Raw genomic sequence first — 22,625 nt, 5'->3', positions numbered from 1 at the left:
AATTCAAACCAGTCTTTTCACTTTTCTACTGAGGTCTCCCCCTTCTCCAGCCATCAGTGCTACCAGCATCCACACAGTGAGCCCCATGGTCAGCCTCTTTGTGCCCTGGGTGAGCCAACTAGATGTTAATACTGCTCTGCTACAAGGTAAAAGCTCCTAACTCAAACTTATTGGAAAAGGAGTGAAACTTCTGCAAAGTGCACTTTAAGAAGAGGTTCTTTTTGCTTATAAAAAGAAACCAGTGAGTCCTCTAAGAATAATAAAAGGGAATATTTTACAGTTAAGCACATGATTTGGAGTGAAGAATTCGGATGATGCTCAGCTGGTCCAGGCTGTTAATACTCTTCTTGTTCCTCCTGCGGGCCCCCTTCATCAGGTATCACAAAGCCTTCATCTGTGGCATAGAGAATGTCCACAGTCTTCTGCAATACAGGGTTGTTTTCCCCCTCGTTCTCCTGGCAAATCAATTCAATGTTCCTTAGCTTTCCAAAGTAGAAACCTCTCTCTTTTTCCAAGTCTTCGACGGTAAGTTTCAATACGTTGACCTGCTGCATCAATTCGGCTGCTTCGTCATCCCCGTTCCCCACACCAGGATTCTTCCGCACCACTCCTGGGCCAGCCTTAGGGGTTGCAGTAGTTCTGTGTGTTGCAATGGGCCTCTGTGGAGCTGCACTGCTAGAGCTGAGAGGTTTCTTCGGTTTGTTCAGAGCTGGAGCAACAAGGGAGGGGGCCACCGCAGTTTCTTGACCTTGTCTGGCAGCTACAGGGTCATAGTCTTTCCCACATAGTTTGCATCAAAAAACTTCTTGAACCACTGAACGAATTCAAAATTGTCCTGAAACTTTCCTTTTACTATTTGTCCACAGGAATTATTTTGTCAACACCCATCCTCTTAAAAACCTGCTTGTAGTATTTTGAAGTTCTGGATGTATTCGTGTTCTAGCTTAGCTTGGAATTTCACTTTCTTCAAGGCAATGGAGCCAGGGAACAGCATGTCCATAAACTGACAGTAGGCAGCCCCTGAGCACAACTGTTCAATCTTTGTCAGATTCAACTGCAGAGACTCATTGATCCAGGCCAGCATGTCATGTCGACTGAGGTTATCACTGGTGACCGACGTTGAGTACACATTCACTGCCATCTTCGGCTCTCGGCTGGACCGCGGCTGGACCGCGTCCACTGCCTGTACCCGGCTCTGGTTCATCTTCGTCTTGTTCAAACCGCCTGACCCCGCCCGCCCGCCCGCCTGCGTGATGACCTCACACGCACCCCCCCCCCGCCCCGTTACGCGCCGATGAAAGCAGCTAAGTTTGTGGTAATTCGTTACAGCAGCAACAAAAACTAATAATGCAGGTAGATTAAAATTTTAGAATTGTTCTATCTTCTCTTGAACTGACCCTTTTATCATTATGAAATTTCCCTCTTTATCTTTAGCATTACTTCTACCTTACAGCCTACTTTCTTTGCTATTATTATAGCTACAACAGCTTTCTATTAGTGTTTGCATTGCTTTTTTTTTTCATTTTTTTATGTTCAGCCTTTCTGTGCTTCTTCGCTCCTTTCTATGTTTCTTGCTTCCATTTGGGATCAGATTAAATAACTTTAATATTTAGTATTTCTAGTAGTATAGGTCTACTGGTGATGAATTCTCTTAGCTTTGTAGTAAGCTTTGTAATAAATATTTGTATTTAGTTCACTTGCCTTTTTGGACTACTGGTATAGAATTGGGTATAGAATTCTCAGTTGGCAGAGTTTTGTTTCCTTTCAGTACTTCAATGATATCATTCCATTTTCTTCTGGTTACAAGAATTTCTCTTGAAAAAACCAGCCATTCATCTTATTGTTTTTCCTTTGTCCTTTTTTCTAAGGACAGCTTCTAAGGTTTTCTTTATAACTTTGGGGTTCATCAATTTGAGTATGATGTGTTTAGATGTAGTTTTATTTGTGTTTAGTACTTAGGGTTTGGTGTGCTTCCTGAAACTGTGGGCTAATGACTTCCATTAGTGTTGGAAAATACTCAATATTTCTACAAATATTACTTCTGTCCCCATTCTCTCTATCCTCTTGTCAAGCACAAGGCAAGGCCAGGCCAAGGCCTGACATATTCAGCCTGTAAAGCAACAATGAGCCCCTTCTAGATTCAGACTGTTTATTACTTACTTAGACAGCAAACAAAAGGATCAACCAAAGATTACAGCTCCCTAAGACCCTGTGCAGGGAAGCACCAAAACAAAGGGGCCTGATGACTGCAACAGGAAGGATAGGACGCTCTGTTACTGAGAAACCTATAGCCATGCTGCAGCTAAGAAGTTTTATAGCCTGCAGCTCTACCTTAAGGGAGTGAGGCAGAAAACTTCATACCTCATTAGAACCTGGTCTATGTCTTTTCGTCCACCTGGTATTCTATACGGTTTCAAATTAACAATGCGCGTGAGTAAGTTCCCATTTACCATGTTCAATTAATACTGGCCTCATCATCAAAAAATCTACAAACAATAAATGCTGGAGAGGGTGTGGAGAAAAGGGAACCCTCTTGCACTGTTGGTGGGAATGTGAATTGATACAGCCACTATGGAGAACAGTATGGAGGTTCCTTAAAAATCTAAAAATAGAACTACCATATGACCCAGCAATCCCACTACTGGGCATATACCCTGAGAAAACCATAATTCAAAAAGAGTCATGTACCACAATGTTCACTGCAGCTCTATTTACAATAGCCAGGACATGGAAGCAACCTTAAGTGTCCATCAACAGATGAATGGATAAAGAAGATGTGGCACATACACACAATGGAATATTACTCAGCCATAAAAAGAAATGAAACTGAGTTATCTGTAGGGAGGTGGATGGACCTAGAGTCTGTCATACAGAGTGAAGTAAGTCAGAAAGGGAAAAACAAATACCATATGCTAACACATATATATGGAACCTAAGAAAAAAATGGTCATGAAGAACCTAGGGGCAAGACAGGAATAAAGACACAGACCTACTAGAGAATGGACTTGAGGATATGGGGAGGGGGAAGGATAAGCTGTGACAAAGTGAGAGAGTGGCATGAACATATATATACTACCAAACATAAAACGGATAGCTAGTGGGAAGCAGCCACATAGCACAGGGAGATCAGCTCGGTGCTTTGTGACCACCTAGAGGGGTGGGATAGGGAGGGTGGGAGGGAGGGAGATACAAGAGGGAAGAGATATGGGAACATACGTATATGTATAACTGATTCACTTTGTTATAAAGCAGAAACTAACACACCATTGTAAAGCAATTATACTCCAATAAAGATGTAAAAAAAATTATCTAATAGCTGGAATAAAAAAAAAGAGAAGAACAAATACCGTATGCTAACATATATATATGGAATCTAAAAAAAAAAAAAGGTTCTGAAGAACCTAGGGGCAGGCCAGGAATAAAGACACAGACGTAGAGAATGGACTTGAGGACATGGAGAGGAGGAAGGGTAAGCTGGGGTGAAGGGAGAGACTGGTATGGACATATATACACTACCAAACGTAAAATAGATAGCTAGTGGGAAGCAGCCGCATAGCACAGGGAGATCAGCTCGGTGCTTTGTGACCACCTAGAGGGGTGGGATAGGGAGGGTGGGAGGGAGACGCAAGAGGGAGGAGATATGGGGATGTATGTATATGTATAGCTGATTCACTTTGTTATAAAGCAGAAACTAACACACCATGTAAAGCAATTATACTCCAATAAAGATGCATTAAAAAAAGAAAAAGGACTGGAATAGAAGCTACTGTAGCAATTGGGACCACTGAGTTACATTATTTCAAACCATAGAACACACTTTACAGCTCATAGTGTCCAAAAATGAGCAAAGAGATAGTGCCTTAAATGAATATCTAATGTTGCATATATAGCTCAGAGTATTCGTTTGATAGAGAATTGGAACAGGTAGATGCCTAAAGTGGGGGAGATAAAGGCATGAAGAACCAGCTTACACCCCTCCATGAATGTATGCTCACATTTAACATGATACAGGCCAAGGGAGAGTCCCTGCTAGATAGATTCCTCCATTTTTCTGTGAGGTCTGAGGCAGAGAGGGCCAGGAAGATGCTGTTATTACTACACAATTCTTTCCGTGCAACACCTCAACTTTCTTCTTTCCAACCTGATGCAGTGGTCCTGGGACCAGGGCTACAACTGCAGGTGCCAGAAGCAGGGATGATCCCTAAATGAGAAACTGTAACTCTACCTTTAAACCTTGATGCCAGAATTCTGGGAATTCCCTGGCAGTCCAGTGGTTAGGGCTCTGTGCTTCCACTGCAGGGAGCACAGTTTCTATCCCTGGTCGGGGAACTAAGATCCCACCAGAATTCCTAAGGATCTAATGGGATGGGTTGTGCCTTCACCTGTTATATAGATAGGTCAAAGATGGCCTTTCTGTATTGGTCCTTCGGTTGTTTATTTCTTCACTGCAGGCTGAGACCCAATAGCTCAAAACCTGCTGATGCCAACTTAAATGTGTACACATCCAATTATTTTATAAATAGCCCAAACAAGTAGATCTTTCACCATTTAGAGCCTACCTGCTTTGCATACCCAACGAAACCTCACCCTACATCTGCTGGCAATAGATAAGGTAAGCCCGGGCTGTAAAAGACCCATGTTGCTGCTGCCCTGCAGGGCTCTCTGACCCAGAGACTCCCCACTTTGCTGCTGAGTGACATCACCTAGACACAAAAGCTCCCTCTCTTAACCCCTTAGCCCCCAGCACTTCCTTTGCCCTCCTCCTCCTACAGGCTCCTGCTGGGAGGCACTTCCCCAGCCTGCAAGCCCAGTAACACTCGTGTGTGCTCCTGCCACCTCGTGGTCATATTTTTTTCTTGATAATCCCCAAATACCTCAAACCCCGTAAGTGGCAATAAGGGGAGAACTTCTGGAGATAATTAGGAAATAGATATGGAGGCCACCCAGTCAGCAGGAAAATCAATTAGCAAAAATCCTGGATGGCCTCAAATGGGTGGGATTCAAAATTTGGAATGCCACTGCTTCGGTTTGGTGTGGCACTGCTCTGTACTGTATTACACTCTATATTTTGGGGGGTATCCTCCTGTGCTTCAATAGCCTGGCCAAGTGATAGCATCAGTATTTGAGTGAACACATGCCACTGGAACTAATTTTGCGGGGGGCCAGCTGCATGCGGTAGGAAGTCAGCCTGCCCACCTGGGTATCCATTAGGCAGGTGGTGGACACTGTAAGACCTGTGGGCCTGAACAGAAAAGGGGGAGGGGTGCACACCTCTGAACTGAGGGGTGGATACCCCTGAGCCCATAATGGGCTATAATGGAAGGAGCTCCCGGACAATGGCCAGCGATTCAGGGTTACTCTGTGACGAGAGGACATCCTTGCCACTGGGGACCACTGTGGCAGCTAAACAAGCCTATAAGGCAGAGGCATCAGGCCAAGGTTAGTCCCCTAAGTGCAGTTGGGGGAGGCACCTTTGCAAACAGCTAGCCTGACTCTGACGCTGTTGCACTTGGATCTGCTGTCACGGGTGGCATCATTCTAGCCCTTCCCTGGAGGGCTATCTTGACCCCAACTCTTGGGCTGAGGCGGCTAAAGCATTACTTAAAGTGACAAAGACAAGGAAGTTATCTCCCTGCCTCTCCCAGGACTCCTAAACAGGGGGCCATCCTGTTGAATGAGAGAGGCAAGCCAGAACTTCCTCTTGGTGGCTTCTCACCAGGCCACAGCCTGGTGAGGAGGCAGGAGCTTACACTCGTTGGAAGACCAGATGGAGGGGAGGGCCCTGGAGAAGAGGACTGGTGCCCTCTAGAGGCCCAGGCAGCACGATGCCAGCATGGTCATGGTGAGGAGAACCTACCCTCCACCCAGGACCACCCACAAAGTAACAGACAGAAGCCACAAGAGGGGAAGGTCCAAAAAAAGGGCAGGTTCTCACTTGGGGGAAGCGACACATCCCCCTTCTCCCTGAGGCCCAGTCCTCCATAAGGACAGAGTCCGGGAACCAAATGAAAAAGGGGCTGCCTGGCTGTATAGAATGTATCAGGCAGAGAGTGAGAATTCCACCTAACAGGGTCTGGAATTAAACAATTGGCAGCCACAGAATGGGATGGAAAAATGGGCCCCTGGTAAGGGATCTTGCACAATTAGTGAGGAAGGGAGGAAGGACCCCCAGAGGCAGCTTTGGACCCTAGTTCACATATACCTTGTTGATATGGATTTTTTAATGGCTTGGAGGGCCACCCACCCCACATGAGGCCTCATAATCACCTGGGCAGACTGTCAATGGAAAACACCAGCTGAGGCCAAAGATCTCCTCCATCAGCTAGGGATGCTGGAGTGGGCTTATCAGGTAACAGATGGTGTGCAGCAGGATGACTGGGCAAGTGGGAGGAGGGTGAATAGAGTCCTGAGTCCACAGCGTTGTTTCTCAGAGAGGCTCCTGACAAAGCTAAGTCCTCTTTACGGGCAATGATGGTTAACACGAAAACAGTTCAAAAGTCACAGCTGCCCTTGGGTTTAATAGAAACCCCTGAAAGACAAACTCAGATCCAAGTGTTTAAGCCACCTGGCCTAAATCAAAATTACTATCGAGAGTGAAGCCTCCCCCCTCCTAAGTCAAACAAACTTACAGCTTGGCCTCTGCTTAAGCGTGAACTCTGAGAAAACAAGACAGGTTATATATTAGTCAGAATTTTGCAGTGAAGCAGAACCAATAGGATGTATATATAAAAAGAGGGTTTTTTTTTTCATAAGGAATTGGCTCACAGGGCTATCCTGGCAAGTCCCAAGATCTACAGTCCTCAAGCTGGAGCCCTAGGAGAGACCATGGTATAGTTCCAGTCCAAAGATTTGCTGGCTTGAGGTCTAGGAGGAGCCAATGTTTCAATTTGATTCCCAAAGCAGGAAAAAAAGTACCAGCTCAAGGGAGTCAGGCAGGAAGAAATTCCCTCTTACTTATGGGAGGGTCACCTTTTTGTTCTATTCAGACCTTCAGCTAATTGGATGAGACCCGCCAACACTGGGGAGGGTGATCTGATTTACTCAGCCCACCAATTCAAATGTTAATCTCATCCAGAACCTTACAGACATGCCCAGAATAATGTTTGACCAAATGTCTTGGCACTTGTGACCCAGTCAAGTTGACACATAAACTTAACCATCACAGGTTAAGGGACAAGAGAGTCCCAAATTGGAGGTTCTCTGATAAATCAGTGCAGCAACAGTACTACTTACTAGGGTTAGATTACGAGCTGCGGCAGGCTTCCCTTTCAGAGGCAGCCTCATCTTTAGTACTTGCCTCTGGTCTCCACCAGTGGCCAGGACAGCCCGCACAGAGGGATCCAGCAGTCACAGAAGTAGGGCCCCGCCTGGAAGAGAATCGCCCTTGTATCACACTAACTGTAGTTTGGGCTCCAGAACACAAACACACTGGCTGGCTCTGTTGGACACAGGTGCTCAAACCTTCCTAATCCCAGGGAGCATTCATGCTTTAAAGGGAACTCCCCCTCCCCCCAAAGGAGGTGACTGACTTCAGAGGACAATTAATTAAAAGGAAAATTACCCACTTAACTATTAAAATTGGCCCAGATTTGCTAAAAGATGTTTCTTTCCTGGTTGTTCCCTTGGAGACTATCCCTGTTCCCATTACTGGACCGGCTCAGTCAACAGCTAACTTCATGGAACAAACCCAAGGCTTTTACTCTATTGGTGGGCACCAACCAATGGGAACCAGTTACCATTTTGTTATTGGTGTGGGCGGTAAACACGCCATAGTACAGGATATGACAAGGCACTGAGGGCCAGGCAGTCACAACCCTGAGTGAACACCTCACTGAAAGGGGATGGGAAACTGCCTCCCTCCATAAGGTATAAGGCCTCTACCACTCTGTTAAATTGGGGGGTTACATTCAGAACTGAGAAGGGCAAACTCTTCCCAATCCAATAAAATAAAAGCTCCTAGTGCTCCAACCTCCCACATCAGCAAGGAGGCCCAAGATTTGGTAGAAAAGTTTGGATTCCGGTGGCAACACGTTCCTCACGTCTACTATTTGCTAGATCCTATCTACGTATTAAGTCACCTGTAAGTCTTCCATTTTGAGTGAGGACCTGAGCTACAACAGGCACTAGATAAAATAAAGGAGGCTAACACTTCAGCTCTCCCACTAGTGCCCCAAGGATAGGACTTACATTTAGAAGTTTCTGCTCCCACCCCAAAATTTGCTTCCTGGGGCTTTTGGACCAAATGGACAGACAAACCTCTCCCTGGGCTTTTGCTGTAAGGGGCTCCTAGCCTCAGCCCAGACGTATTTGCCACTGGAGAGGCAATTTCTAGCAGCATACAGGGCACTTATGGAAACTGAGGCCCTTGCTGGGGCAGAGCCAGCTATCCCACAGACCGAGATTCCTCGTATGCCCTACATAATGGAAGAAAAACTCCCCATAAAATCAGATTGGCATCAGAGGCCCTGTTATTAAAGTGGAAATGCTATCTACAGGGTTGAGCTAAACCCAGCCCTACTGGATTGTCACAAACTCCATGAGGAAGTAACCACATACCTGCCACTGAAGCTAATTCGCCCAAACCCCAGAAATGCCTCTACCCCTTGCTCAATGGGGACTGGAGGGAGGATGGTCAGCACGCTCAAAACAAGCAAAGCAACGGTCTTCCTACCGATGGACTGAGCACAAGGTGTAAGGGACCAGACAATAGAGAGCCACAGCCTGTCACCCCCAAATCCATACGGGGCACAGACCAAAGTGCCCAATGGGCTGAGCCGCATATAATAGTCCTAGCAATAGAGTATGCCTTTGACAAACATTTTCCCAAGGTTCATATTTTACTGACTCCTGGTTGGTGTTCATGAGCTAACTACTTGGTCAGGACTTTGGCAAAATCAGGGCTGGAAAATACAAGCCAAGACATTTGGGCTAAATAGGTATGGGGCCAATTGCCACACTGGCTCCCACTCTGCCCATCTGGGTGCACCATACCTCGGCTCATACCAAATAAGACACAGAGGAAGTGCTCTATGACTCAAAGCCTGATGAGCTAACTGAACCACCAAAGCAGCTAGGGCTCTGGAAGGAGGGGGAGATCTCCAGACCTTTTGGAGGAGCCACCCTCCCCTTCTATCAGGGAGCACATGAGAGGTCAGGGCTTTGGGGCATCACAGGGTTATGAAAATGGATTGTTAGTAGAGGAGTCGGCTCAGCAGGGAGACAAAACATTAGTGGCTGTACCAGAAGCCAGAAGTCTAGACATTGGGCCTACCTCACTGGAGGGACAATTTACAGAGGAGGAGGGCCACATCAGAGACAGCAAATTGATTTCATTGGGCCTCCCCCTGCAGCGGCAGGAACATATATGTTAACACATGGTTAATAGTGGTGGGTGCCCACACAGGCCTTCCACTGATGGCTCTCGTGGGGCCCCAACCTCTGTTAATGTTACTGAAGTGTTAACACCGCAGCCTCACGGCCCTTGGGAGTGCTGCCAGTTATACAAACAGATCAAGGCTCCCACTGCAAAGCAACACAACAGCGGGCATTACAAAATCACATTGTGTGAGTTTTCACCTACTCCGTTGTCCTACAGCAGCAGATGTCACAGAAAGGCATAATGGTATTTTAAAACAAGGGCTCCTGAGAGAATCTGGAGGAAGATGGTCCATCAAGTTCAAAAGTGCAGACCTAAGACATGACTGCACTGTATTAAAATTCACAACAAATGAAACGACCACCTGTAGAGACGCTGTGACCTCTCCTGGTGCACACATCCACACTGGACACAACCCAATTACCAGTTTTCATGGACATGGGAGCCTTGCATGCTGCCCACAGCAAATGAACATCCACCTGGTACTTCCACCTTTTTCCCTTCTCCCTCATAGAAACTCCGGAGCCTAGCAGCCACTTCTCCCTTGATCCCAACAGGGACCTGCTGTGGACCACCAACTCTGGGACCACATTGAGCATGCTTCTGCTCCTCATCCAGTGTAAGCTGAGCAGACCACTCACCACTATCTGGAGAGAGAGGCGTCCTCATCTGCTGCCCACATACTCCACTAAATCACCATAGAACAATCTTGGACCAGCTCCTGATACTCAGGAGGTGGAACTAATTACCCCTGGACAGGGTAACACCATTTGGACGATACCCAAGGGACAATCAGAACTCCTACTGCTGCCCACAGATGACCTCTGACTTTCACCCCTATTCTGTTGCTGTGCCCCTTCCACACCTGAGAAGTTCCTCCCTTCACCAGTGTCGACTACACACCCATTGATGGATCACCCTCCCCTGGCAAACTACACCCGACTGTTGACAGGGTCTGGAAACAACATGCCACATGCACAACGCGGGAGACACACAACATGGGTCAGGATGGGGACCACGGGAAGCACGCTGCTGGCCATTCAGGTTGGTCAGTCCTACTAACATGACCACAGACACCACCACTGAGGCTAGCACTCCTCCTCCTTCCATCTCTACTGCTACCAGCAACACCCATTCTGACTAAGCCAGGTTCTAAGATGTGGCTTGTGATTCACAGGTGCCTTCTAATTCTGTGGGTCAACACTAACCTCAAATATGTGGCCAATCATGGGCTGAACACATAACCAATTGAGTTGACTCAGGTGCTGAGTATGACGTAGATAACATGCACATTTACTTGGCTATAATATTATAAGCTCCTATTAACACCACCTGGAATTGCACTAAGCCACACAACTTGCCTTCACAGGAACACAGAATATAGGCAACAATGGGAGCCTTGGTGGGCCTGTAAGGGAATCCCTGGTAAAGGGCTTTCCCTATTATAAGCTTCCCCTTGTCCAACACTGGACACTGGGTTTGACTCAAAATTGCAGTAGATTTTTACTCAGCAGCAGAACCCTGCACCAACCACACTAGCCACAACTCTCCAACGTCACAATCTTTCCAAATATTCCCCTGATACTAATCACTTTAGGATCACTAGTTGGTGAGGGGATGGGCAGTAGGAACAGCGTATGTGCAGGACGCCACACAACAATGAAAAGAAACACAGCCAGTCATGTCCTAGGAGTTATCCACACAAATTAAATAAATTGCCCAAGGACTGGAACTCTTGGCTGAATCTCACCATACTTTAGCAGCCATGGTGTTAGATAACAGCATAGCTCTAGATTACCTATTCCTGGGCCCTTATTAACATGTCTTGTTGCATGTTGGTTGTCAAAGAAAAACAAATCAGGACTTAGTAAGGAGAAACTATTTTTCAGAAGGATTATTGGAAGGGAGGAAAAGGGACTATTGTAATGGGGGAAGGCTGGTTGCAATAGGGAGAATGCTATGACCATAAGGTCTACAAGGGTCTCAAAATCAAGCAGAAAAAGGCTTTTCTTTCACAGGGTAAGGAGGAGGCAAGCAGAGATAAGCAGAATCTTTCGAGGGAAGTTGGACAAGCAAGGGGAAATGGCCAGTGGGGTCTGACAGGAAAGTATCCTGCTGTTGTCAGTCAATTCTCAGGAGAAGCTGAGAAGGGAGGCAAATTTCACTTTTTTGTGTTTGCTCAGGCTTGGGGGCAAGCAGAGTTCAGGAACCTGTAGGAAGGGAGAAGCCTGACTAAAGTTTGGTCAAGACAAAGCAGAGGGTAAGCAACAGGTAATTGTGAACACTTAGTCGGTCCCCCCTTGTTGTTTAAGTCAGACAAAATCTGTCCTTGAGCACTATTAGGGATGGAATAAGAATCATTGGGAAGCTGAGTTAGGTCCAAATAGTTTTCAAGGGGGTGCTGGCCTTCACGTTCCTCTTGTTCCTGAAGAACTGACTACTGTATCATCTGTTGATTTTGCTGTTAGGCTGACAGCTGTTGGAAGGCCTTAGCGATTAAGCACTTAACAAGAGAAATACTCAGGAATAAAATAAAATAAGTTATTAAAGGTTGAATAAGCGAGTAAAACCAAGATTTGAGGTTCAGAGAGAGCAAGTAGAGAAGATTCCTAGACATTGGGCCTGAAGGGTATTCAAATAGTGGAGTGAAGATGACAATGGAAATCTGAAGAATTTTCTGGAATGTCTGGCTGTTTTTGGTGATGGCACATCCATCAGAGAGGTTTCAGGGAACACATGCACAGCAATGGCTTCTGATCATTACAAAGTGCCCCCCTTGAGAAGCCAGGCTGGTGTCCAATGCCAGACAATTATGAAGATCTATTCATTGGAGTTCCTGTAGTTCTCTGGCAATGATGTTAGTGGTTTTAGATGTTAGTGGTAAGATCCACAGTCATGGTTATTTTCTGTAGCAGAGCATAGAAGATGCAGGTGGTTGGGTGAACTTCTAAGTGGCCCACACTGCAGCAGCTCTAGGCATGCAGGTTGCCCATAGTTGACTTGTTGCAGCAAGTTTTTTAGATTTACTCCCAGTCTCTTAGCCTCTTGTTCTAAGGCTTCTTAAGAACCCGATGAGACAAGAAGAGCACAGCCTCCTTCTGGGGCTTGGCTTCTGCCTAAGCTTGTAGTTGTAACATGTTTTGTAGACCTCTTGCCTCATCTAGTGTCTGGAAAACTTAAATCAGAGGTAATAGAGTAGTTAAGGTGAGAAAAGAAGGCAGTCTGGTTAAGCATAGATGGCCCTTTTTGAAGAGTATTGAGGTTGAAGGAGATTCCTTTTGAAGTCTAGGGGGAAAAGCTAAAGGGACCCTGAGTGATAGCACAAGGGATGCCCTTAAATATGAGATGGCATAGGAATTTAAGGGAAGCTGGAGGCTTCCGAAGAAGAGGGAGAACATAACCAGCATTCTAAAGTAAGGTTGTGAGACTGTACTATGAGTTGAGTGAAGGAACGCTATAGATTCTGGGGTCCTTGCAGGGATGGCAGAATTGTTAAAGGGGAGAACAGCTTGGGTTAAGGGGAAGAGGAAATAATACAAATGAAGGCTCATTATGGAAAGCTGCAGTTGTAATGGGGGGAGTTATGTGGATAGCAAAGATGATGCTGGAGGGGATAGAGAAAAAGGATGATACTGCAAGAAGAACAGTAAAAATGGTGAGATTAGGAAGTATGTAAGAGAATCCTACAGGGTCTTGTTTGGCATCTTGGGTGGAAGCTGACCACCTCATGATGTCATCTACTTACCTGGTCTGAAGTTCTTAGGAAAGCAGTCTACCTTGTGGCAACATCTGCTTCTGGGAGCTCTCGAGAGATCCTCAGTTTATTTTTTTTTCAAGTTTAAAACATGTATTTAAAATGCAATTTATAAAATGCTTATTGAGAGTCCGCCTGCCAATGCAGGGGACGCGGGTTCGTGCCCCGGCCTGGGGGGATCCCGCATGCCGCGGAGCTGCTGGGCCCGTGAGCCATGGCCGCTGAGCCTGTGCGTCCGGAGCCTGTGCTCCGCAACGGGAGAGGACACAACAGTGAGAGGCCCACGTACAGCAAAAAAAAATAAAAAATAAAAAAATAAAAATAAAAATAAAATGCTTAATCTGCCAACTCAGGAGCCCGCGATGCGGGGTGGGGTAGGGTGGGCAGCTGCCCATGAGACCAGCAGAGCAGGACTGCAGGGGTGCGGCCCTCCCTCCCATACCCTTCTGTTCAGATACCCAAGGGGCCCATGTGCACCCCTGGGATCACATGGCCGAACACAGGACTCCAGAGGTTTCCAGAGTCTTTGCCTACCAGGGAGGCTGGGGCGGCCCTGCCAGTCCATCTCTGAGCAGAGCATCCCCAGATGGGGCAGAGCTGCATATGGCTGGGCTAGACAGGGAGGGGTGGGGCAGTGGGCTCTGGAAGGGGCTGATGGTAGCAGATAGCATGTTCCCTCCTGCCTGCAGGTGGGGGGCACCCTGACTGAGTGGGTGGCGAAGGGTTGGTCGCCAGGTCCAGACCTCCAGCTCCTTTGGTTATAGGCTGACATCAGAGTAGTGGCTCATGGGAAGCGGTTAGCTGGAAGGTCTGAGGGCTGGCTCACAGAGTCAGGGAGGAGCTGGGAGAAGGGGACAGTACCGTGAAGGCAGATAAGGGGCAGCAGCCTCAGGTTTCTGCCCCCCACTCCCCTGGTGCTTTGCAAGCCAAAGCCTACAGCTTACTTTTTAAAAAAAATTTTTTTTAAAGAAAAGAAAAACAATTTATAAAAGCAAAAAATTAAAAATCTTATTGTTAAATATTTTAATATGCATTGTTATATGTATTGAATAAAATGTGAAAATTAAAAAAAAGAAAAAGCACTTAAGGAAGGTTACAGACAACTGCATAAAAACAATAACAAAAACCAAAAACACCCACAAACACACACACAAAATCCAAACTGTCTTCCCCTCTCCCCTCCCACCTCCCCCCAACACCATAGTTTCCTGTTTTCGTTTCTTTCTTTTTAAAATTTTGCCTGCCACCTCTCCATCTAGGAAGCCAGGATATGACTGCTGGTGGGTGGTGACAGGCACACAGCAGGCAGAGCCCCATCTTTGGCCAGAGGGAGGTGGGAGCATCAGTCCCTACTACATCCTTGATCCACAGACACCCATCAGCCAGCCTCCCCTTGGCTCTCACTAGAGAAGGGGAGAAAGAACAGGTGGTCCCGACAGCTGAGCAATCAGCACTTCTGGCCTTCCCACCTGGCCTGTACCTTCTCCAACTGAAAAGGATAGTTTCATCTTGGGCCAGGAACCACTATTACATGAGGGATGGACACTATCCACTTAGAATGCAGAAACTTGGTCTTGGCAGTGGAACTGTAAAGACAGCAGCAACCTTCTTCCGTCCCCACTCCTGGAGGTCATTTCCCCTCAGAGCAGCCTGTGGGCACCATTCAACATCCTGCAGGTTCTTACTGACTGAAGCTTTGTTCCAGCTCTGCTCACGGACAATTTCCTGCCTTCGTGTAGTTGTAAGCCTGTGGACTAATTGCTGACTCAACTGACAGCTGAACTTTCCTCCTAGGGGAAGATGTAGTGGGCCAAGACTTGCACAAATGTCACACCAACCACTCCTGAGCGAGGAGGCCATCTGGCTGGCTGAGGGATATAAGGTGCAGTGCGATGGAAGAGATCAGAAAGCCCGAGAGGGGCCAGAGTGTACACACACAGCTGCTCTAGGCAGGGCCCCCTAAGTCTCTTCCACCTCAAAGAACCAAAGCAAATCTCCAGGTTCCAAGGACAGAGGGGAAACTGCCTTCATTCCAGGCCCTTGCTCTGGAAGACGGGCTGGAGGATAGCCTAGGCCGATGGGGAACCAGTCTGTCATTACCAATCTTTGCAATGCACAGCTTGTCTCTTCCCAAATGTATTGAGAATGGTCTGCTCCCAAGGTAGTGATTTCACAAGGGAAATGTGCTGGATAGAGTTACGGAGCTGATGCCATCAACAGGGATGGCACTCCACAGACCCTTGAGAGTTCTAAGTCTTGCTGGAGCAGGAAGATCTACCTACCTTCTGACCACACTCGGCAGAAGGCTCGTAGTCCTGGAGTCAAGATTCTCTCCTGGCTTTCCTTGTGCTGACAGCAAAACACTGAGCAAGGCTCGCAGCCCTTACTCTTTTTTTTTTTCTTTCTACTTTTTGGCCGCACCACGTGGCATGTGGGATCTTAGTTCCCCGAACAGGGATCCAACCCGTGCCCCCTGCAGTGGAAGTGCGGAGCCTTAACCACTGGACCACCAGAGAAGTTCCTCGCAGCCCTTACTCCTAAAGCCCCAAAGTGCAGCCTCACTCCCTGCCCACTTCTAGAAGTAGTAAGCCTGGCTGGTAGGGAACCACTCCTGAGAGGCTTTAGAAGGGGAAGTCTGTTCACTTTCCCTATCTCCCAAAATACACTAGAGGTGAGGGGTTGGCACCCTCCCCAGGCTCTCTGAGCCTATAGAGCTAGCCCAGTCTTCAGGTAGTGCCCAGATGCTCTGGGACTTAGCTGGGGGGAGGGAGGTATAGGCATGGGGTGCTCATCTCTCCTGGGGGCTGCAGAGCCCTGCCCCTTTTCTGGGCTGCAGTAGGAATACAGAAGTTAAGCTCACCAAAATCCTATTGGTTAATGTTTCTAGTGAATTGCCCAGAAACAGTTTTACGTAGACTACCAAACTACTCTTTCTCAATTAAAAATTCATTAAACTGCTAAAACCCCTCCCATGCACTTTTACTTTTGCAAATCAAATGTTGTATAAACAAACAAAAATAGGAAGCAAAGAAACAAAAAGGATATTTTCAGATGGAACTTGCTTTTAAGTGATGAAAACATGCACTTGAGCGTGGGTGGATGCGAGTTCTCATTTGTGTTTTAAAATCCCAAATTAACGAGCATGATAAACTGTTATTGCTGGCACTGGCTTTACCCCAAGTGGCCAGGTGGCACTGTCTGACTCTCTGAGTCCTTGGTGGGTCCCCCCCAACCCTCCTCTAACCCCACCCTTTCCCTTTCCATTGACTTGGGACAGCCCTTCTAGACATGCCAATCACAGTGGGGGGAGGAAGGTCACAGTGCATGGGGTTCAAGGTCACAGTGTGCGGAGCAAAGGGAATCACACTGCAAGTAAGTCAGGTTGTTCCCTCTGCTCAAGTCCAGCTGTCTGCCACAGCAGTGCGACCCACAGCGGACGATCCAGGAAGTGGTGACGGAGGCAGTGGCGGTGGCATCCTTTCCTGCCCGCATTTATCTGTGCTGTTTGAAGCCTTGTAACCCATCAGGACCCAACAGCTGTCTGATCACATTGTTGGGCTGCCTGCTGTCTTCAGGTTGGGAGATCCTGGCTGGCCTGTCGAGGATGGGTTTCTCTTGCTCCTCTTCTGGGCTGGCGCTGCCCAGGATCCACTTCCAGGCCTCTGCGTACTCTGCCTCACGCTGCACTAGGGACTTGATGGGCAGGGCTGGCCTGCTGGTGGAGTTGGGGCTGCTGACCACACCAATGCTGGTGGGCCTCTTGAGGATGCGGATCTGTGGAGAGGCCCCATGGAAGGCTATCGTCCTGAATCACAATGGGCACTTTGGAGGAGATTTGGATTTCCCCACTGTCTGCCGCCTCCCAGCTCTCAGGGACTTCCTCATCTTCCATCTTACTCACCGCTTTCGGAGACCCTCAGTTTAGAGTCTGCAGTTGGGATGGACTTCCATTTAGAGTAGATTTCAATATCTTTTCAGTTGAGAAACACCAGTCCAGGGTTTGACCCCCCGGGGTTTGGCAGCAGTGTTAGTGATGTAAAGAGGATGATGCAAGGGCCCTTTTAATAGGGATCAAGATTAATTTTCTGGTTGCCTTGAGAGAACTAAGTCTCCAGTTTCTAGGTTATATAGTGGTTTGCATAGGAGAAATGGAGGAAAAGCAGCTTCCACCTGTTGAAGAGAAGTTTGGGAATAATGAATAAATTTCTTACTATATTTTAGAATGTCTGAATTGACCAGGTTAGAGTCTTCAAGAGACCAGACCGAATAGAGAATTCTATGGGCTAGCCAGTAATTTTACATGGGGACAGCTGGTATAACCCATCAGGAAAGGACTAGAGGGCAATCAGGGATAAGGGTAAAACCCTTAGGCCATGGGAGATTGACTTCTTCCATCAGTTTAGCAAGCTTTCATTTTAATAGTCCATTAGCTCTATCATTCCAGATGAGTGGGGAATAATAGACAGTGTAATTTTTGTGATATAGGAAGAACTCATTGGATTTCTTGGATGACTTTACTGGTGAAATGGGCCCCTCAGTCTCTTGAAAGAGCCAGTGGAATTCTCCATGTGTGGAACACCTGTCCTGATAAAAGTTTAGCAACCATAGTGGCAGCGGCCCTTTTACAAGGGAAAGTTTTAAGCCAGAGAGAAAACATACATATGATAGTAAGAAATTTTTTTTTCTTCTTTGAACTGATTTTTTAATTTAATATCTTTATTGGAGTATAACTGCTTTACAATGTTGTGTTAGTTTCTGCTGTATAACAAAGTGAATCAGCTATATGTGTGTATATATATCCCCATATCCCCTCCTTCTTGCATCTAGAACATGTTTATTTTACAACCATGAGATTTAGGAGCTGAAGAAAAGGTCCTAAATATCTATCTATTAATAAAACTCTAAAGGTGAGTGATGTAAATTTCCAATTGGAATTGGAATCCCCAGTTAGCCTAGAATATACTGGATTTTGAAAAGTAAAATTGTGACCAAGTTAATATTTTTTAAATAATTGAAATTATGATTCATAAAATTGTACTATTGCTACCTAACATAAGGTAAAGCAGCATGAGGACACAAATAGAAATATATCATGGACAGTGAGCGCAATGACAAATCTCTAGGAACTTTGTATAATTTTTGAAATATTTATATGAATAACATTTTACTCAAACAACTTTAATCTAGGGAAGTCTAAGTATTTTTTGACAACACTTCCCATGCAAATTATACAATCATTTATATAATATTAAATAAACCTAATTATTTTTAGCACCTCTTTTTACAAGATGAAAGAACAAATCCTTTGTGATTTTCCAGTGGCCCTCGGGGAAACCCCGAAGTCAATTTTGGGTATAAAAGATACCAATTGGGATTAGATTTGGGGAAGGCAAAATGTCAAAAGTTGTCAGGATACTTGAACGATTTGGTAACGCCATCTGAAGGTTGGAAAATATCACATATTCATAACATACATACATACATAAACATACAGACAGATACAAATAAAGATCTTATAGCTTTTATTCTAAAATTTTAGTTGAGTCATGCATAAACACAGAAATGCAAAACTCCCTGGTTTATATAACAGAGTTTTGGTCCTTGTCTTTGCCCCACTTTATATTATTAATCAGGATTATTCTGACTGATGGAACAAGTTGAGGTTATCTGTTCCATATGAGGGCTTAGAGTTTCCCACCATCTTCTTTGACCTGATATGTAATCTTATGGAGGCTGTGGAATAAATATGGGGAGGGGGACCAAAGAGATACCCAGCGGCCATCTGGGTGTCTCCAGAGACATCTGAGTGGATAAAATAGCCAGTCTATTTCCAGTTAGCTTTTTCAGCCTCAGGAGGTTTCCTCTGAGAGTCCCCCAGTAGAGTCAGGAGGCCTAAAGCTCAAGCTGAGGGGCTGGAGTGGGAAGAGAAAAGTTGGGCAGGGATGTTGAAGGGGGACAGATCAAAGGACTTAAGGGAGCTGCAGGGAAGAGCTAAAGGTAGTAAAAGGAGGAAGAAGGAGTGGAAGTGATGGGAAGGGGCAAGTCCTGGATGAGCCAGTTTGGGAAGGCCTCAAGTTTCCCAAAGAGGTCACTGACGTTCCAAATTGCCTTTGGAAAATTTGGTAAATTTTGCTATTTATAAAGATATTCAGCTAAGTAAGTGCAGTAGTGGTAAAGTATGTAGTAAGCAGGGAAGAAGAGGAGGGAAGACCCCTGGCAGAATGAGTTACCCATGGGATTTACAAATAGTTAAACCGAGATTAGAGAGCTGAGGGAACCCTTCATGCAGTCTCCAGGGCAGAGAACCAAGGGAACCCCTATGTGCAATTTCTGGGGTGAAGAGCCATGTGAACCCCCACATGCTATCTTTAGGGACTGGGGAGCTAACGAAACATCCACACCAAATCCATGGGTTTGGGGAGTTGAGGAAACTCCCATGCACAATCCCCAGTTTAGGGGAGCCAAGGAAAAACAGAAGAGGCCTTACAGAAGGGCAAAGAAACATCTCTTAGCCAGAAAGAAAAGTAACTCCTTACTACCATGCTACAACAAATCAATGTCCAGAGCACTGGACTAAATTAGGAGGTGTGACTCACCATTGTAGATTCCTATTTTTTCAGCAGAAAAGGACACAAAGGGTCCAAGAAACCATCATGAATACCTGGGTGAAGACAGCAGGATCTGACAGTTAATACAGCTCTATTACCTATTGGTCAAAGTAGCTCACTAGTTCTGTACCCATGTAACACTACCCGTATGAATGGGAATAGACTAGGGAGGGTGTATTGCTAGACTGGTACTGCTGTTGGCAATCTGGACCGGCACAGCAGCTGACCTTAATATCCCTTCCAGCAGTGGAAACGCTTGGGTTAAAATCAGTGACGAATGGAGAAAAGGAGAAATAGTAGCTGAGGGAAAAGGAATGAATAAATGGTTTATGCAATGAGGGAAATACAATATTACATTGGTGCCTTGAGAGAAGCTCAGAGCAAGAGAATGATATGGTCTCTTAGCACAATTATACCAGATGCTTGAAAAGGTGAAGCCATATGTTTGCCAAGACTGCCCCTGCTTTTGGAACCTGACAAGTTTGAATGGAAGCCTGCCACCTGAGTGGCATCACTCTGGGTTACATTTTGGTCGTACCATATAATGATGAATTGGACCAATTGTTGATGTCTAAATGGAACTCTACATGCCAGTATCTTTTACTTCTTGTTTTTTCAAGATACGTCTACTATAAAGTATATCATTTGAGAAGGAATTTCCGGGAACTACTCACTACCAGGCCATCAGACTGTGTGGTCTACGGTTCTCAACAGACTGATTTATATGTCATTATAAACCTTGATGATAGAATGCTTAAGCAAGTCCCTGGTTGTAATGGACAAAAAATAATAGCAGCATGCCTGATGCAGCACAGTGTGTTATACACAGGTATATATTGCCCTTGTTTTTGTGGATAGAAAGCTATTAAACAGAATAGAAAAAAAAACAATGGGTACAACAAAAAAAATTGTCTCACAGTTCTGGATGCTAGAAGTCTGAAATCAAGGTGTCAATATTTTGTAATAACCTATAAGGGAAAACAGGAATATATATGTATATATTCTTGTTTTATATATATATATTCTTGATACTTGTATATATATATACGAATCACTTTGCTGTACACCTGAAACTAACACAACAGTGTAAATCAAATATACTTCAATTTTTAAAAATCTGCTTAGTCACTTTGGATTCTCTTGCTCTCTACTTATATGTTCCATTCCTCTGTTATGGGTTGAATTGTTTCCCCTCAAAATTCAGATGTTGAAGTCCTAACCCCAGTACCCCAGAATGTGATATTATTTGGAGATAGGGACTTTACAGAAGTAATCAAGTTAAGATAAGGTCACTGGGTCACTAGGTTGAGCTCTAATCCAATATGACTAGTGTCCTTACAAAAAGGGGAAATTTAAACACAGAAGCATGCAGAGAGGGAAGATCATGTGAAGGACACAGGGAGAAGATAGCCATCTACAAGCCAAGGAAAGAGGCCTGGACAGATCCTTCCCTAACAGTCCCTCAGAGGGAACCAACCTTGTCAACACCTTGATTTTGGATTCTAGCCTCCAGAAATGTTTTGTTTAAGCCACCTGGTACTTTCTTATGGCAGCCCTAGCAAACACCTTCTTTTGTTACCACTGGACCGCCAGGGAAGTCCCATAATATCTGAAGTTTTATGGGTTAGATTCTGTTTGTTATTTCTTATGGATCTTGCTAATAGTGTCTTGTTTGCTTATGTGTTTTATAACTTTTTTCCACTGTTGGCTCTTATATTCTGGAATTTTATCTGTGGGTTGAAAGGTGGCTGGCTTACACCAGAGTGGATTTATATTCACTTCTTTCAGGCACCTGGGGTCACAACAATCTGGGACCACTTAAGGTGAATCCCTGAAGTACTTCTGAAATACACTGGAGATGTGATTTCAAGGTATGCCTCTGCTTCAGGGCCTTTACACTTCCTGTTCCCTCTGCCTGACATGCTGTCCTTCACACATGCCCTCAATTTCTTCATCTCTCTGCTCAAATGGCACCCTGTCATTGAGGCCTTCCCTGCCCACCCCATACCCTACAGGCCACTCCTTGTTTCCTTACTTTGCTTTACTTTCTTTTTTTAAAATTTTTACTGAAATATGGTTGACTTACAATGTAAAAATATATTAGAATATATTCTTTTTTTTTTTTTACATTCTCTTCCATTATAGGTTACTACAAGATATTGAGTATAGTTCCCTGTGCTACACAGTAGGTCCTTGTTGGGGTTTTTTTTAATTATTTTTTTATTTTTTAGTTTTTGGCTGCGTTGGGTCTTCACTGCTGAGCGTGGGCTTCCTCTAGTTGTGGTGAACAGGGGCTACTCTTCATTGTGGTGTGTGGGATTCTCATTGTGGTGGCTTCTCTTGTTGCGGAGCACAGGCTTTAGGCATGCACACTTCAGTAGCTGTGGCACATGGGCTCCAGTAGTTGTGGCTTACGGGCTCTAGAGTGCAGGCTCAGTAGTTGTAGCGCTCAGGCTTAGTTGCTCCGCGGCATGTGGGATCTTCCCGGACCAGGGATAGAACCCGTGTCCTCCTCATTGGCAGGCGGATTCTTAACCACTGCACCACCAGGGAAGTTCCGGTTATCTATTTTATATATAGTAGTGTGTGTATGTCTTGCTTTACTTTTATCCACAGCACTTAAGCATTTATCAACAGAGAAGATATCTATATGACTATAGTTTTATATATATATATATATATATATATATATATATATATATATATATACACACATATATATGTTATACACACATATATATGTTATATGTACAGGATTATATTTAACATTTTATATATTTATACATATATCATATTCTATCTATCTATCCATCATCTATCTATCTCCTATCCTCCACTGATAAGTGCTTAAGTGCTGTGGATGAAAGTAAAGCAACAAAGCAGACAA

The 22,625-nt window shown here is 45.3% G+C and overlaps 2 pseudogenes across 2 annotated transcripts; both read right to left on the bottom strand.

The window, feature by feature from the left end:
- Nucleotides 1-229: 229 nt before the first annotated feature.
- LOC308608942 (microtubule-associated protein RP/EB family member 1-like) lies at nt 230-1,158 on the bottom strand (annotated as a pseudogene). The gene has a single exon. The product of its transcript is annotated as a microtubule-associated protein RP/EB family member 1-like (transcript).
- Nucleotides 1,159-16,323: 15,165 nt separating this feature from the next.
- Nucleotides 16,324-17,109, bottom strand: LOC308609056 (SUZ RNA-binding domain-containing-like; annotated as a pseudogene). The gene has a single exon. The product of its transcript is annotated as an SUZ RNA-binding domain-containing-like (transcript).
- Between the last annotated feature and the right edge of the window lie 5,516 nt (nt 17,110-22,625).

The sequence above is a fragment of the Mesoplodon bidens genome (genome assembly GCF_964165515.1).
Source record: "Mesoplodon bidens genome assembly, chromosome: X".
Taxonomy (NCBI): domain Eukaryota; kingdom Metazoa; phylum Chordata; class Mammalia; order Artiodactyla; family Ziphiidae; genus Mesoplodon; species Mesoplodon bidens.
The sequence above is the reverse complement of the archived record's forward strand: the minus strand, read 5'-3'. Positions and strand labels throughout refer to the sequence as shown.